The sequence below is a fragment of the Sturnira hondurensis genome, unplaced genomic scaffold (genome assembly GCF_014824575.4).
Source record: "Sturnira hondurensis isolate 20B ecotype Veracruz unplaced genomic scaffold, ASM1482457v3 Scaffold0010128, whole genome shotgun sequence".
NCBI lineage: Eukaryota > Metazoa > Chordata > Mammalia > Chiroptera > Phyllostomidae > Sturnira > Sturnira hondurensis.
In genome coordinates, this window is record NW_028082759.1 from 36,371,171 (window position 1) to 36,386,300 (window position 15,130).

At 37.2% G+C, this 15,130-nt stretch overlaps 1 protein-coding gene and 1 pseudogene across 1 annotated transcript in view; one reads left to right on the forward strand and one right to left on the reverse strand.

The window, feature by feature from the left end:
• The window catches only part of NCOA2 (nuclear receptor coactivator 2), a 288,869-nt gene that overhangs the window by 229,656 nt on the left and 44,083 nt on the right, over positions 1-15,130 (reverse strand). The window lies entirely within an intron of this gene.
• On the forward strand, positions 13,148-13,707 carry LOC118995543 (ubiquitin-40S ribosomal protein S27a-like; annotated as a pseudogene).

A 15,130-nucleotide genomic window follows, 5' to 3' on the forward strand; every position in this document is an offset into this window, starting at 1 on the left:
AGACATTAGGTTGTTAGATCCCAACAGTTAATGTGAACTAAATTTTTACTTAGAATTTTTTAAACAAACTATAGCAATAAGCTTAATGTCGTATCATAGTAACAGTCTATTACCATTAGAGAAACCAAGCAACTTGTGTTTGAAGAAACCTAATCCATCTTTTTTAGCATTATGAATGCCAAGAAACCCCAGGAATAAAAAAAAAATCACAATACACCCATTTCAAAAATGAAAAAAAAAACCAAAAACCTAAAGGTTTATTAGACTTGAGAATTAAGTGACTTGACTAACGACATAAATTTCCTTAATGGCACAACTCAGACTAGAATCTGGTCACTTGGATGTCTTTCCACTATGCCACACACTGTCCTTACCTTACAAAAGTCACCAACAACAAGAGTGGCCAACCTTGATAACCTCCTTTATCTAAAACTCTAAGGTACCTAGTACAGTCTGACCTACAAAACTGAAGTATACCTGACTGTATATCCTTGCTCACTGTCCTCTAACTGATTCCTGTGTGTTCTCCATAAGAGCTTTAGGTATGCCTTATAAATAAACTGACCCTCATGAACATTAAACATGGTAAATAAAATTTAGCAATAAAACTACTTGAAAAACAGTTTCATTTTTAATCTCCTTAATTACACACAATTCCTGCCAAGACCTTAGCTCTGGATTCCATCATGTTGCTGTAATCAGCAAAAGAAGACCATTTCTCCTCTAAAAAAAGGAACCACTCTCTTTATTTGCACAATCTACCCTCTCCCAAGGGTATGACAAAGGTTTCGGTTGTAATTTTGAATCCATTACAGAGCACCACAAATAATATGAAAATGTGTCCTTTTCATTTTGTCTTAGACTGTCAGGGCATGTTTTTGGTGTTTTTTTTTTAAATGACTTAGTTATTCTTTTTGTAAAAATCATCACTATATAGCCATGTGATATTTTCAAATACCAAATCATACACTTGATTTAATAGCTAGTTATTTTGACATTTTGATATGGCTATAAGTTATCTTAAAGAAAGAACAAAAGTCATATTTAACTACAAATCTGTTGGAAGCCTGGGCCTTCTCATACAGATTCTCTCAAAGGTAGTGGTAGGAGGAAGCTAAGAGATGACCTGTGCATTCTTCTGCCTGTGCATTTACAGGCAGTGGCACATACAACCCTCAAAAGATGTGCTTTGTAAATATGTTGTCTAGCACAGAGTAACTGTATTTTATAATACAAGAATCTAGAATATATTTTAAAATGTGATGCAGTCCTTGTTCCAAAGGCTTAGGGACTGAGGACATCTGGCCTCCTCCATCTTTGGTAAAATTTAACACTATGTTTCCAAACTCCAATTACAAAATTCCTTGATTGTGGTATCCACCAGAAAATACTGCAATCTCTTACATAAAAATAATTAGAATTTAATATTTTAAAAAAAACAAGCATCTACTTAATGTTATGAGAGCTTATGAAAAACATGTTTGACTAACAGCAATCTTTTTTAAAAAAAAGATTTTATTTATTTATCTTTAGAAAGGAAGGGAAGGAGGGAAGGAGAGAAACATCAATGTATGGTTGCCTCTCATGAGTTCCCTGCTGGGAACTGGCCTGCAACCCAGGAATGTGCCCTGACTGGGAATCGAACCGCGATCATGTGGTTCGCAGGCCTGCACTCAATCCACTGAGCTACACCAGCCAGGGTTGACTAACAGCAATCTTGAAAAATAATATAACTTTCCTTAAGAATGGGAAAAGATCTTTATTCTTCATTTAGCATGGATTTTGAAAATAAAGTTGATAGTTTGTTAATCTCAGATATTTCAACAGTTCCAATATAACAAATTTATTTATGGGAAAAATTAGGCTGATTCCAGCCTACTGTAATTAAAGGTGTTTTGGCACAGATGTTGGTCCTCAAATATTTGCTTTGTCAGCTGTCTCATCCATATTGCTATCACAGTAATTAACACACTGTCTATAATATTTTAAAAGCAAATTCAACAAAATTAAGCTATTATATATTGGGAAATGAATACTGATCAAGACTATCAAATGTACTTGCACCTCCATTACTATAAGACATCAACCAAATGTGTGGCCCACGTCCACGCTCAGTATGAAGAACACACATTGAAATTCAAAGCCAAAGACAGACTGCACTGACCTAAGCTAATAAAAACACACAAACACCCACCTAAAGGGGAACAGATTCTGAGCTTAAACAAACAAAGAGTTTTCCAGCCTGTCTTTCTCACACTAAGACAGATATTTGTCCCTTCGGTTATTTTGACATTTGAGTCTCTACTTTGTGGAAGACAGTATTATAATCATTACAGACAGAAGGAAGAACAAAATGAAAAAGGAGAAAACTACCCTCATGAAACTTGTATTCAATAAAAGATGGAAACAGGTTTCCTGTCACATAGGAATTCCGAAATACATACTGCCTGAAGCCATGGGCTGAGAAAGTGTCCAAGGGCATGTCAAGAATTCCACAGAGAAGCTATGGGTAATTAGAAATATCTGTTATGGACATTATAAACAGTAAAAGACAGACTGTGAACTTAAATTTGCCAGCCCCATTCTGAAGAATTTTTATCAAAGTATGCTGACCTCTTCTGAGACTGTGAGTGCAACTGAATGATTATATCCACTTCAGCAGAAACAGAGGAATACAATTATTTAAATGAAACTATTTTTACACAAGAGCTCAGCGTTTGCACACTTCTCTGACTAAAAACACAATTACAATAATCATTTTTTCCTGCCTTCTTAGAATTCAGAAAAATTGTGGAGATTATTTTATAGCCTTTATCTCTCTTTTTAAAAGTTTATCTCTTTTTCTCTCTCAATATATTTCCACGTAGCAAGCAAAACAAAAACAGTACAATAATCCCTCTTTTATCAGCACAGTGCCCTAATAAGTGTGCTCCTAAAAATTGAAACAAAAATGCCACAGAAATTATGTTCCAATGATTGAAAATATGCAAACGGGAAGAATAAAAACCAGTGATTTCCATATACCACATATTTCAATAGTAAAGGCATGTTAAATAATTTTAAGTAAATAGCTTTGTTCCTTAAAGCAAGTGGTTTACAATTTTTTGCTGACTAATTAACCTTTTACAACAAGCCAAAGTCACTAAAAGCAAAATGGTTTCCCTGTTAGTTGACAACGAGACAAAATGATCTAAAAATCAACAGCAAATCCTAAAAACAAAAGATACACAGAGACTAATAGTAAAGGAATAAAAAAAATATTTCATGCAGATAAAAATGGGGAAAAAAGCTGGGGTAGCAATACTTGTCTGACAAAAAAGACTTTAAAACAAAGGCTATAAGTTTCCTGGAAAGGCCTTGGGCTCATGTTGCATCACTCATGTCCCCAGGGACAAGTGATGGTGTTGCCACTGTATTCCCAGACCAGGGGGCTGTGAGTTCACCCAAGGAAGCAGCTCCAATATGGCAGCCCAAGTAAACACGGCTCACCTCCTCACACAACCACATCAAAATTACAACAAAACTATAGGACAACCTTCACTCAGAACGTGCAGAAATTGAGTTCAATGGAGGTCCTGCAATCATAGAATTCAAGAAACCACACCCATCCAGACTGGTAAAAGGCACAGACACAGAATGGGTTGGTCTAACACTCACATGTGGCGGATAAAATGCAGGAAGGATATCTCAGGAGTTATGGTCCCAGCCCCACACCAAGCCCCCCAGCCCACAGTTCCAGTGCTGGGAAGATAAGTCACCGTGGCTTCTGGCTGTAAAAACCAGTGGAGATTGAGTCAGTGAAAGAAACTACTAGATTCCCAGGCAGTTCCTCTTACACAGTCCACACAAGGACCTACTCAGACTAACTTTCACTGAGCTCCAGCCCCAGGGAAGTAGCTTAAAAGGTACCAGTGGCATACATTGAAGAACTGAAGTGTCTGGCATCAGGGCAACAGTTGGGGGACAACTTTTTCCAGGACAGAACTACTAGCAGAGGCCACTGCTCCTCTTCCAAGCCTTCCCACCACAGAGTTACCTAGCACACAGGCACCTTATCTGAAACTCCAACAATCTGGCTCATGCTGTCTGCCCCTCCTCTGGTGATTCCACTGCCCCACCCAACTTACAGCTGCCCAAGTGGTTAACTTGACTTGGCACAGGTTTTTGATCTTCCAAAATCCTCTCAAACAAGCAGCAGCTGGCCACAGCGAGCCTCAGGACCTTACTAAGTAACCCCAGGCTGGGCACTAGCAACAGCTGGCCTTGGTTCACAACCTACTATGGCTAAGGCACCTCCTAGCCCAGCACAAGTAGCAGCCAGTTGCAAATCACTTTACAGATTATGCGAAGTGGCCCCAGAGAGAACACAAGCAGGCATCAGAACACTGCTGAAGTAAACCCTGCTCTGTGGAGTAGGCCCTGCACAGCTGATCCGCCAGAAGACAGAGGTTGATGGTGGTCAGTGCTAACAGACAGTCCTTGCAGCTGACTGGCCTTGGTAAATCCCTCCCATTGAGCTGCCAACAGCAATCAAGGCTCAAATACAAGAGGAGAGTATACTCAGCCTAAACAGAGGGCACACCTTAAGTACCCAGCTTAGATGATAGAGGAGGATGTGCCACTGGGCCCCAGAAAATACCTACTACATTAATCTATGTTAGCAAGACAGAGAGTCATAGCAGCTCGACCTAATGCATAGAAACAAACACACGCTGCCAAAATGAGGCGGCAAAGAAACATGGCCCAAATGAAATAACAAGTCAAAACTCCAAAAAAGAACTAAACAAAATGGAGATAAGCAATCTTTCAGATGCATGGTTCGAAACATTGGTTATAAGGATAAGTTAATAAACTTAGTGGGCACTCAATAGCATAAAAATGATCCAATTAAAAATGGAGACACTGATTGAAATAAAGAACAGTTTCCAGGGAATCTACAGTAAAGTGGATGAAGCAGAGAATCAAATCAATGATTTGAAACATAAGGAAGCAAAACAACCAATCATAACAAGGAAAAAAGAATCCCTCCCCTGCCAAAAAACCAGGATAGTGTAAGCAGCCTCTACAACAACTTCAAGTGTCCCAACATTAGCATCTTAGGGATGCCAGAAGGAGAAGAGAAAGTGCAGGAAATTGGAAATGTATTTGAAATAATAATGGAAAAAAAAGTCCCTAATTTGGTGAAGGAAAAGAGATACAAGTCCAGGAGGCACAGAGACTCCCAAACAAGATGGACTCAAGATGCCCACACCAAGACACATCATGATCAAAATGTCATGGTGAAAGAGAGAATCTTAAAAGCAGCAAGAGAAAGGCCAATAGTTACCTACAAGGAGTTTCCATAAGATGGTCAGCTAATTTCTCAAAAGAAACTTTGCAGGCTAGAAGAGACTGGCAAGGAATATTCAGAGTAATGAAAAGCAAGGACCTACAACCAAGATTACTTTATCCAGCAAAGCTACCATGTGGAATTAAAGGGCAGATAAGCAGCTTCCCAGACAAGAAAAAACTAAAGTTCATCATCACCAATCAAGTTCATTGCATTATTATATGAAATGTTAAAAGGACTTATTTCACAAAAAGATCAAAACTATGAACAATAAAATGGCAATAAATACATATATATATCTATCAACAATTGGATCTAAAAAACAAATGAAGCACACAAACAGAATACAATCATAATCACAGATCCGGATTGTGTATTGATTGTTTGCACCCCTATGCTCATTGCCACATTACTTACAATAGTCTACAATAGCCAAGATTTGGAAACAGCCCAAGTGCCCATCAGTAGATGAACAGATAAAAAGGCGTGGTATGTTTACATAATGGAATACTACCTGGACATAAAAAAGAATATCTTGCCTTTGGGAGAGCTTGGATGGACCTAAAGAGTACTACGCTAAGTGAAATAAACCAGTCAGAGAAAGACAAATACCATATGATTTCACTTATACATGGAATCTCATGAATAAAATAAAGTAATCAAAATAGAAACGGACTCATAGATACAGAGTACATACTAACAACTGTCAGAGAGTAGTGGGGTTGGGTGGCTGGGTGATAATGGTGAAGGAATTAAGCAAAAAGCAAAACAAACTCATGTACGCAGACAACAGTATGGTGATGACCAGAGAGGGGTCAAAGGGAGGCAACAGAGGGTTAAGGGGGCATAAATGGTGATAGAAGGAGACTTGACTTTGGGTACTGAATACAACAATGCAACATACAGATGATATGTTATAGAACTGCAATATATTAATATATGCACCTATGCAACCTATATAATTTTTTAACCAAAGCCACCCCAATGAATTCAATTTAAAAACAGAGATATATAGATAAATAATAAACAAATAAATAAAGTTGAAGAGTCCTAGGGAATTCTTGGCCACTTTGATGCACATCTGACCTTGTCTGGCAAAGTGAGCTCTAGGAAAAATGATGTGGTTTACTTATCTTTTTAAGTCACAGTTTGTGCTCCTTCGTGTCAACAAAGCAATGTTGAAAGTGGTTAGATAGCAAAAATGATCTCATCATACAAAAACAGGTTCATGATTATTCTCATTTAGTCAAATAACCACAAGCTTCTTGCTGAAATTTGTATTTCAGCAGAACTAAAATTTTTACATCTTTTATTCATTTGCAAAATTGGTATTTTGACTTTTTTGAAGAAAGTGGCCATAAATATTTTGCAAGAAAAAAATTGAGAAATAATTCTTTGTAAAACTTGTTTTAATCATGTTTCCAAGAAGGAAATCAAATTCCCATGCAATTAAATATTAATAAATCACAAGCAAAATTCTTGTTTCTACTGCCATGTATATTAGGAATGATAGCTTTCATCACATGATCAGAAATAAAAAAGGATTAAAAACAACTGTCAAAAAGAAAGGGTAGGGAAGAGTACAGTAGATAGAGAACATTTTAAGTGGTCAGGCTTTCTGTTTCTTTTTGCCATTTCCTACCATGATTTAGGGAGACTAAAAATATGTCTGAGTCTCATTAGTAAGAATGTGACTAATAATTTTTATCAAATATGGGAGCTGTAAAGATTTGATGAGATCAGGTATATGCCTGGCATACAGTAGGCACTCAGTATGTGTGTCCTTTCTGCATTCTAATTATGCCTTTTGCATTCATATTCAAAACCATTCACAATCTGGGCCTGACTCAAACTCACAAGTTGTATCTACCATCACTGCATACATTTTTCCTTATATCCCAGCAGCCCTGGCCTAATGTATAGTTTCTGGCAAGTTCTTTAACTTTCTTACCTATAAAACAGGTACTTGCACTGTGGAATCATCACAAGGATTAAATAAGATTATGTATTTAAAGTACTTGGAATCATGTCCTGTGTATAACAGGCACTCAATAAATGTTATATAGATATAATTAAAGAAAACTGACAGTATAGGAGAAATAACTTCATCTTACATTTCTACAATGCCTTGCCAGCTCTTCAGGAACTTCATTCAACCATCAAATATTTGATGGCATGACTACAAAGGCTGTTGCTTTCACAAAACAGGAAACATCATTAAATCTGGATTAGAGTCTTTTTTTTCTTTGTTCTCTTCCTACACTTCACTGTTTCATGTTTTCTTTTAGAGTTATATATGCTTTCTTCCCCTAATACAGTTCTTCTTTGTTTCCCTCACTACCCATACATAAGGTACTTTAATAAATGTTTGCTCAGTGAGTTCCCTGTGCTTAAAATATACTTCTCCCACATTTATGTGGATATTAAATTATATCTTTCAAATTTTATTTTAAATGTCTCTTCTGCAAGGACCCAAGATCAAGACACACAAAAAAGTTGTGTTTCTTTATACCAGCAATGAACAATTCAAAAAGGAAAAATTAAAATAATACCATTACAACAGTATTCAAAATAAAATACCTAAGAAGAAGTTTAACCAACAAGGTGAGAGATCTGAAAACTACACTGAGGATTTGAAAGACACTGAAAACCACAAAACACTACTTTAGGAATTAGAAGAAAACCTAAACAAATGGAAAGACATCCCATGTTCATGGACTGAAGACCTCATGTTGTTAAAAACAGATAAAAGTGATGGCTTGTTAACATAAACACTACCTTTCTTTTAATCAACATTGTGCTTATCATTCTGTACTTACTCCAAACATACATACCCTGCCCTAGAACCTGATTTTATGTGGGGATCACTTCATCTTGCCTAACACTGTAGTCCCCCTCTCCCAATTCCACCCTTGCTGTGCCTCTTTCTCTTCCTGGACTAAACTGTGTTTTATTGGAACACATGGATGTGTTCTCTTTTAGGAAAGAGAAATGGACACAAAAACTTTATGATACATGTTAAAATTATTCCTACTCTGAATTAACTGTAATAAATGCAGTTAACTTAGTTTTTATATACAGTATATATCAACATCCTACACCAAATAAACCAATCTACCTGATACGATCAAGCAAATACTAATGCTTTTTAACAGCTGCAAAATCAAATCAGTGTCAATGGGGAAATCAAACAGTCTGAAGTAACACACCAGTCAGTAAGCAGCTAGGGAAATATTTTGAATTGTATCTTTCCTCCATGTATTTAGTTTTTAGATAAATTAGTTATCTGAGAATTTAGCACACATTTTTCTAGTACATTTTCATGAAAATTCTCTATTTATACCTTCATATCACCTTTCAAATTATTGAAGTACCAAGACAAAACAACATGTAAATGAAATGCTGTCCTACAAGTCTTAACTATGAATTTAATTAGCAACACAAACAGAAGCCTAATATTTAAAGGGTAGTTAATTACAGAACATGAGGCTTTAAAAGAAGTCACTGGAAGATTTTACGTTCATGTTATTTCATCCCCCTAAAAGGGCTCCTTGGCAATACACCTGTTTAAAAGGCAAGGTTAACACAAAATCATTCATTTCCACGTGATCAGAGGACTAAAATCTCTCCACTATTAAAAATGTTATTTTAAAAATACTGATTCTGATATGGTATTTAACCAAACATATCACGTAAATAGCAAAAGCTACCTTTTTCAATTAGGACCAATTTTTTTTATGAAAATTAAGACATAGTTAAAACTCTATGCCCAATGCCACCCTTGCTAGTAACTGCATTGTTAAATAAAATGACCCTGATCCTAATCTCTTATCAGTGTTTAACAATAGCTTCTTCATAACAAAACTATGTCTCTACAGAGAATGCATTTATAATGAAAACTGAAGCTATCTGAAAATGATTGAGTAGAAAATTAAATTATGTTTATAAAATTCTAATTCATTTCAAATGTTTATATAAATTCTAGCTCTTCAATGAGGAAAAGTGAGACCCTTTTAGCTTAACTATCTCCTATCATTAATTCAAAAACAAATACAATATGCTGTTTTCTTCAGCCTTCTCTGAAAATCTATTTTAACAGACCTTCAAAACCAGCCTATCCCATCAATAAAGAAATCTGGAATCATCCAATTATATGTAAATACATTTCTCCTAATAAAAAAACATAAATGTCCAACATTTGCAAATGGAATGTCAATACTTATAAAGTTCAATAGTTTATCGAAATGGAGAAAATATTTTTACTTCGCTCAGAGGAATTTTAACAGTGAAGCAAGGGTTAACAGTAATCAGAAACCAAGCCTTCCTTAGGAAGGATCAAGAGGAAATGGTAAGTTTCGGAAAATCCCAAATATTTTAAACACAGGAACATATCCAGTTTTGACAAGCTATATGGCCATGGCATAAATGCTTCCATCTTCAGTAGCTGTTAAAACAAGCAATTCTTTACAAGTTTGACAGAGAACAGAATTCATTTCCCCTATACAGCTGCACTGTTTCAAAGTCCCTTAAACATAAGTGTGACGGGATTGATTTTTCTGAGCCCAGGTATTTACTATATTGTCCGACGGACCTAATTTAAAAATAAATAAGTGTGTGTGGAGTTGGAGCAGGGGGCAGGGAGGCGGGGAAGAAGGGCAAAGTCAAGGAGGAAAACAAGAAAACAGGGTAATGAAAACCACGCCTGTACACTAATGCACATGGCATATTCAGATGTTCTTCTTTTAAAACTTTTTCACTTTTGGTGTAGTATGAAATCAAAATCAATGCTCAGAACAATCCATCACAGAAAAACTGATAAATGAAAAGACAAACCACACCATGGAGGTATTTACAAATAAATATATCTTATAAAAGACTCCTGACCAGAATATGCAATATAATATAAAGAACTCTCAAAACTCAACACTAAGAAAACAAACCAATTTTTTAAAACAGGCAAAAAATTTTAACAGACTCTTCACCAAAGAATATATACAAATGGTAAATGAGTGCACGAATGCAGGCTACATTAGTCACCAGGAAAAAGCAGACTCAAACCACAACTAGATATACCACAACCTACCCACCAGAAGGGCAGAAGGAGAAAAAACCTGATAATACCAAGTGCTGACAAGGATACAGAGACAACTAAAATCCTCACCCACTGCTGCTGGGCATGCAAAATGGTATAGTCATTTTGGAAAATTATTTTATTTCTTATAGTTTAACAAGCTAAGTTTAAAAGTAAACAAATTTAAACTTACCTCCCAACTAGCAAGCCCACTCCTGGATATTTATCTACGAGACATGAAAATTTAAGTTCATACAATCTGTAGCCGCAATTTTATAGCAACTTTATTCCAAATTGCCAGAACCTGGAAACAACCCAAGCATTCTTTAACTGGTGAATGGTTAAATAAACTGTGGTACAACTATACTATGAGATATTACCAGCAATGAAAAGGAATAAAATACTGATGCACACAAGGCCAACTCACAAGGCCATGTGATTTCATTTATATGACAGTCTGGAAAAGGTAAAACCACAGAAATAGATTAATGCCTATGAGGGGCTAAGAGTAAGGGTTGGGATTGACAAAAATGAAACAGTAAAATGTCGGGGGCAGGTAACAGAACTGTTCTACATAAAGTGGTTACATAACTATTATTCATCTGTATATGTCTGATTGTGCACCTTTGTCAAAACACAGAACCATACATATTAAAAATAGATTGTAGTGCATGTTAATTAAAGTCAAGAAAAGGCTGGCCATCGTGAGGAGTCTACTGGAAAAAAACACTCTTTGTCTGATTATAAGATTATTTTTCCCCATCACTTGACTATAAGCAGTACTGTTGGGCACAACAATGAAAAAACATAAATAAAGAAGACTCAGAGAATGGCACAAAACCAGTAAAGGGGAAGGTGTTCCTACATGGGCTCACTCCAGACAGAAAGACAAGGACTGCAAGTAGATGTGACTAAAGGCTATTACCAGAAAAAAATGAGATGGAGAAAACACTATCTTCGTTGCCAATTACAGAAAAAAGGGTTATCAGTTATCACTTAAAACTTTCCAGTTTTACATTTAGGATAATCTGAGAGCAAACTTGCAAAACTCATTCCTCAAACAGTACACAGAAAAGGGAGGGGAAGAAGAAGCAGTATAAGCAAAAACCATAAAATACTTGGGAAAAATGTTTTTAGTCAACTTTGAAGATAACAGCATAAATCATAATTTTTTGGAGAGAAAATATGGCCGAATGGAAACAGCAAAAAACTTAAAGAGTCTAGGGACCTTGAGCAACTAAATCAGATGATACACACTTAAGTCCATTGATGGTGAAGTGTAACCATGCTAATGCTAATAACAGCTGTTTTTTATATACTCTTTGTGAGCTAGAAACAATGAACATGACAATTTCCAAGCCAGTATGCTAATCCACATGATTACTGTCACAGGACCATAAATGGACGTACTAAGACTTGAAACCCAATTTGTCTAATACTGGAGCCCAAGGTCTTCTGACCACTATATTACTCCATCTCCCAACAATACTTAAACAATTTTACACCAATGAACTTAAGGAACAAAGCAATATCCAGTAAATTGCCAAAAGGTTCTACAAAGTAAATGGAGTTACTGTTTGCAGTCTGTGCATCAGCATATGGGATGATCATTCTGTTTGTGTACTCCCATGTGGTGGCGATTGTGTGTGCTGCACTTCTAGGAAGGTTTCATTTACAAAGGCTAAATGATGTGCTTATTTAGCAATATCTATGCTGGCCTCACACTTTTTAGTTTTCTTCCATTTTAATGTGCATTATCTCATTTGAAGCAAATAGTCTCCCAGTAGGGAGATATAATACTTATTGGTACAGACAAGTACATTCATTTCAATCCAATGACTGCTTATGGAGCACTAACTTACACCATAGGTGAGTTTATAAAACAGGCCTGACAGAGTCAAGAACAAGTCCAAAGAATAAAGTCCTGTTCTATTGAAAACAAGAACTCTCTACATATAGTCTATTTTATTTTTTCCTATCTCTGACCACTCAGGGGTGTCCAATCTTTTGGTGTCTCTGGGTCACAATGGAACAAGAACAGTTGTCTTGGGTCACATATTAAATGCACAAACATTAATGAAAACTGACGAGCAAAAAAAAAAAGGTTTTAAGTAAATTTACAAGTTCCATCCTGGGCCATGTGCAGTCCACAGGCCGTGGGTTGGATACCCTCTAATTCAGGACCAGGCTATACAGCATATTATTCTTTTTTAGCCCATATCACATTCTTTCACAGAAAAACACCCTAATCTTATGGAATTCTAGAATGTTAACAATGAAAGCTCATTTTTTCCCATGGTTCTGTTTTTTTTTTTTTTATTTAATTCTTATTCAAGTACAGTTTTCTGTTTTATATTCCCTGCCCCACCAGTGCTCCCCACCTCCCTCCCATTTCCGCCCCCCACCTTAGTTATTGTCCATGCGTCCTTTATACTTGTTCATGTTGAGTCCCTCCCCTTTTCCCTTATGATTCTTCTCCCCTCTCCCATCTGGACCCTGTCAGCCTGTTCCGTATTTGAGTGTCATTGGTCATATTTTGCTTCCTTGTTTGTTTTGTTGTTTAGATTCCTGTTAAAGGTGACATCATATGGTATTTGCCTTTCACCGCCTGGCTTATTTCGATCAGCATAATGCTCTCCAGTTCCATCCATGATGTTGCAAAAGGTAGGAGCTCCTTCTTGCTTTCTGCAGCATAGAATTCCATTGTATAAATGTACCATAGCTTTTTGATCCATGGTTCTGTTTTTCAAATACAGACATAAATGTTTGTAAAATGTCTTTCAAGAGTTCCACATTACAACCCACCATCTACAGTGGAATCTCTGCCAAGATGCAGACATTCATGAAAAACCTTACAGGGAAGACCATCGGTCCCAAGGCTGAACCCTCAGAAAGAAAAGAAAATGTAAAGGCCAAGATCCAGGATAAGGACGGAATTCCTCCTGATCAGCAAACTATCCTTTGCTGGAAGATGGACACACACTGTCTAACATTCCAAAGGAGCCCACTCTTATGTTAAGATTCGTAGTAGTGATAGGAAAAGGAAGAAGTCTTACACCCTCCCCAGAAGAATAAGCATAAGTAAAAGAAGGTTAAGCTGGCTGTCCTGAAGTACTACAAAGGGGATGAGAATGGCAAAATCAGTCACCTGCGTTGGGAGGGCCCTTGTGGTGTGGGAGTTTTATGGCGAGCCAGTTTGACAGGCATTGTTGTAGCAAATATGTCTGACCTATTGCTTCAACAAACCAGAAGACAAGTAATTGTATATGGGTTAATAAAAGACATGAGCTAACATAAAAAAAAAAGAGCTCCACACCAGAGATAACAATGTTTTTTACCCTTCAGAAACTACTACTAGTGGCGGACAACATAAAATGGATTTTTTGAAAACAGACAACAGTGTGGTGAAGGCCAGAGGGGTCCAGGGACTGGGTGGAAGTGGGCAAAGGGGAGGAAAATTAGGTCATCTAAAATAGTGTCAACAATAAAGATTTTCTTAAAATTTTTTTCTTTCACAATAGAAAGGAACAAAAGCAAAGTGGAAAAAATGAGTAAATATAACAATAACAGAGGATAAATAAAAAGACATGGAAAGATGTTACCTAGTAAAATGATTAGGTAGAAGGGCTCTTAACAATCACCGTTCATTTTAATGAAAAATGGAGGAGGGAGGAGCAGGGAGAAGAGGTAAATGAGCAAACACTGAATGAACTACCCCAGTCTGCCCCTAATAAGAGAAGAGGGCTTGAACAACAGCTAAGAAAGCCAAAAGCCATGTACCTCTCTCTCTACCAGCATCTACATTCTCTTCACTGCCAGCCTCAAAAGCCACAAGGAGGATTTCAGGCCCCAGCTGTACCAAGGCAGATGCCAAACATCCCACGAGAGCCCTCAAATCACCACAGTGCCTGTCTCCTCATTAGGTTCTAGGGGGAAAGTGGTATCTAAAGTGAAGTCTGAGCCCTGGCTGGTGTGGCTCAGTTCGTTGGCGCGTCACCCCATAACCTAAGGGTTGCAGGTTCGATTCCCAGTCAGGGCACATACCAGGTTTTTAATCCCCAGTCAGGGAGCATTCAAGAGGCAACTGATCCATATTTCTCTCTCCCCCTTCCTCTCTCTCTCTCTCAAATAAATAAATAAATAAATAAATGCAATGAAAAAAGTCTCTCTCTTAAAGGAATGAATGAATGAATGAATAAATGAAAGGTAAGGGTTAAGAATAAATAAATAAATAAGTGTAAGGATTTAAAATTTTTTTTCTTTGAAGTGATGCCTCAGGATTTGAGGGACCTAGGTTCTCTCAAATGGTAACAGGCTGGTGTGGCTCAGTGGTTTGAGTGCCCGCCTATGAACCCAAAGGTCACCAGTTCGATTCCCAGTCAGACCACATGCCTGAGTTGTACGCCAAGCACCCAGTTGATGGTGTTAGAGGCAACCGATGGACGTACCTCTCACACATCGATGTTTCTCTCCCTCTTTCTCCTTTTCTTCCCTTCTCTCTAAAAATAAACAAATAAAATCTTTAAAATGGTGGGGTGGAGCGGAGGCCTCGTGCCGTAATGGCCATCGCGGCGGCTGCGGCAGTGTCCCTGTTCCCCCCTCAGAAGTATTTATAATGCAGGAGCCCCTTTGAAAGGCACTGTCCTTGGGACTTCCACCAAGATGGAGGCATAGGTGGAAACACTGTGCCTTCTCCCACAACCAAGTTTGAATACAACAAAGGTTTGGAG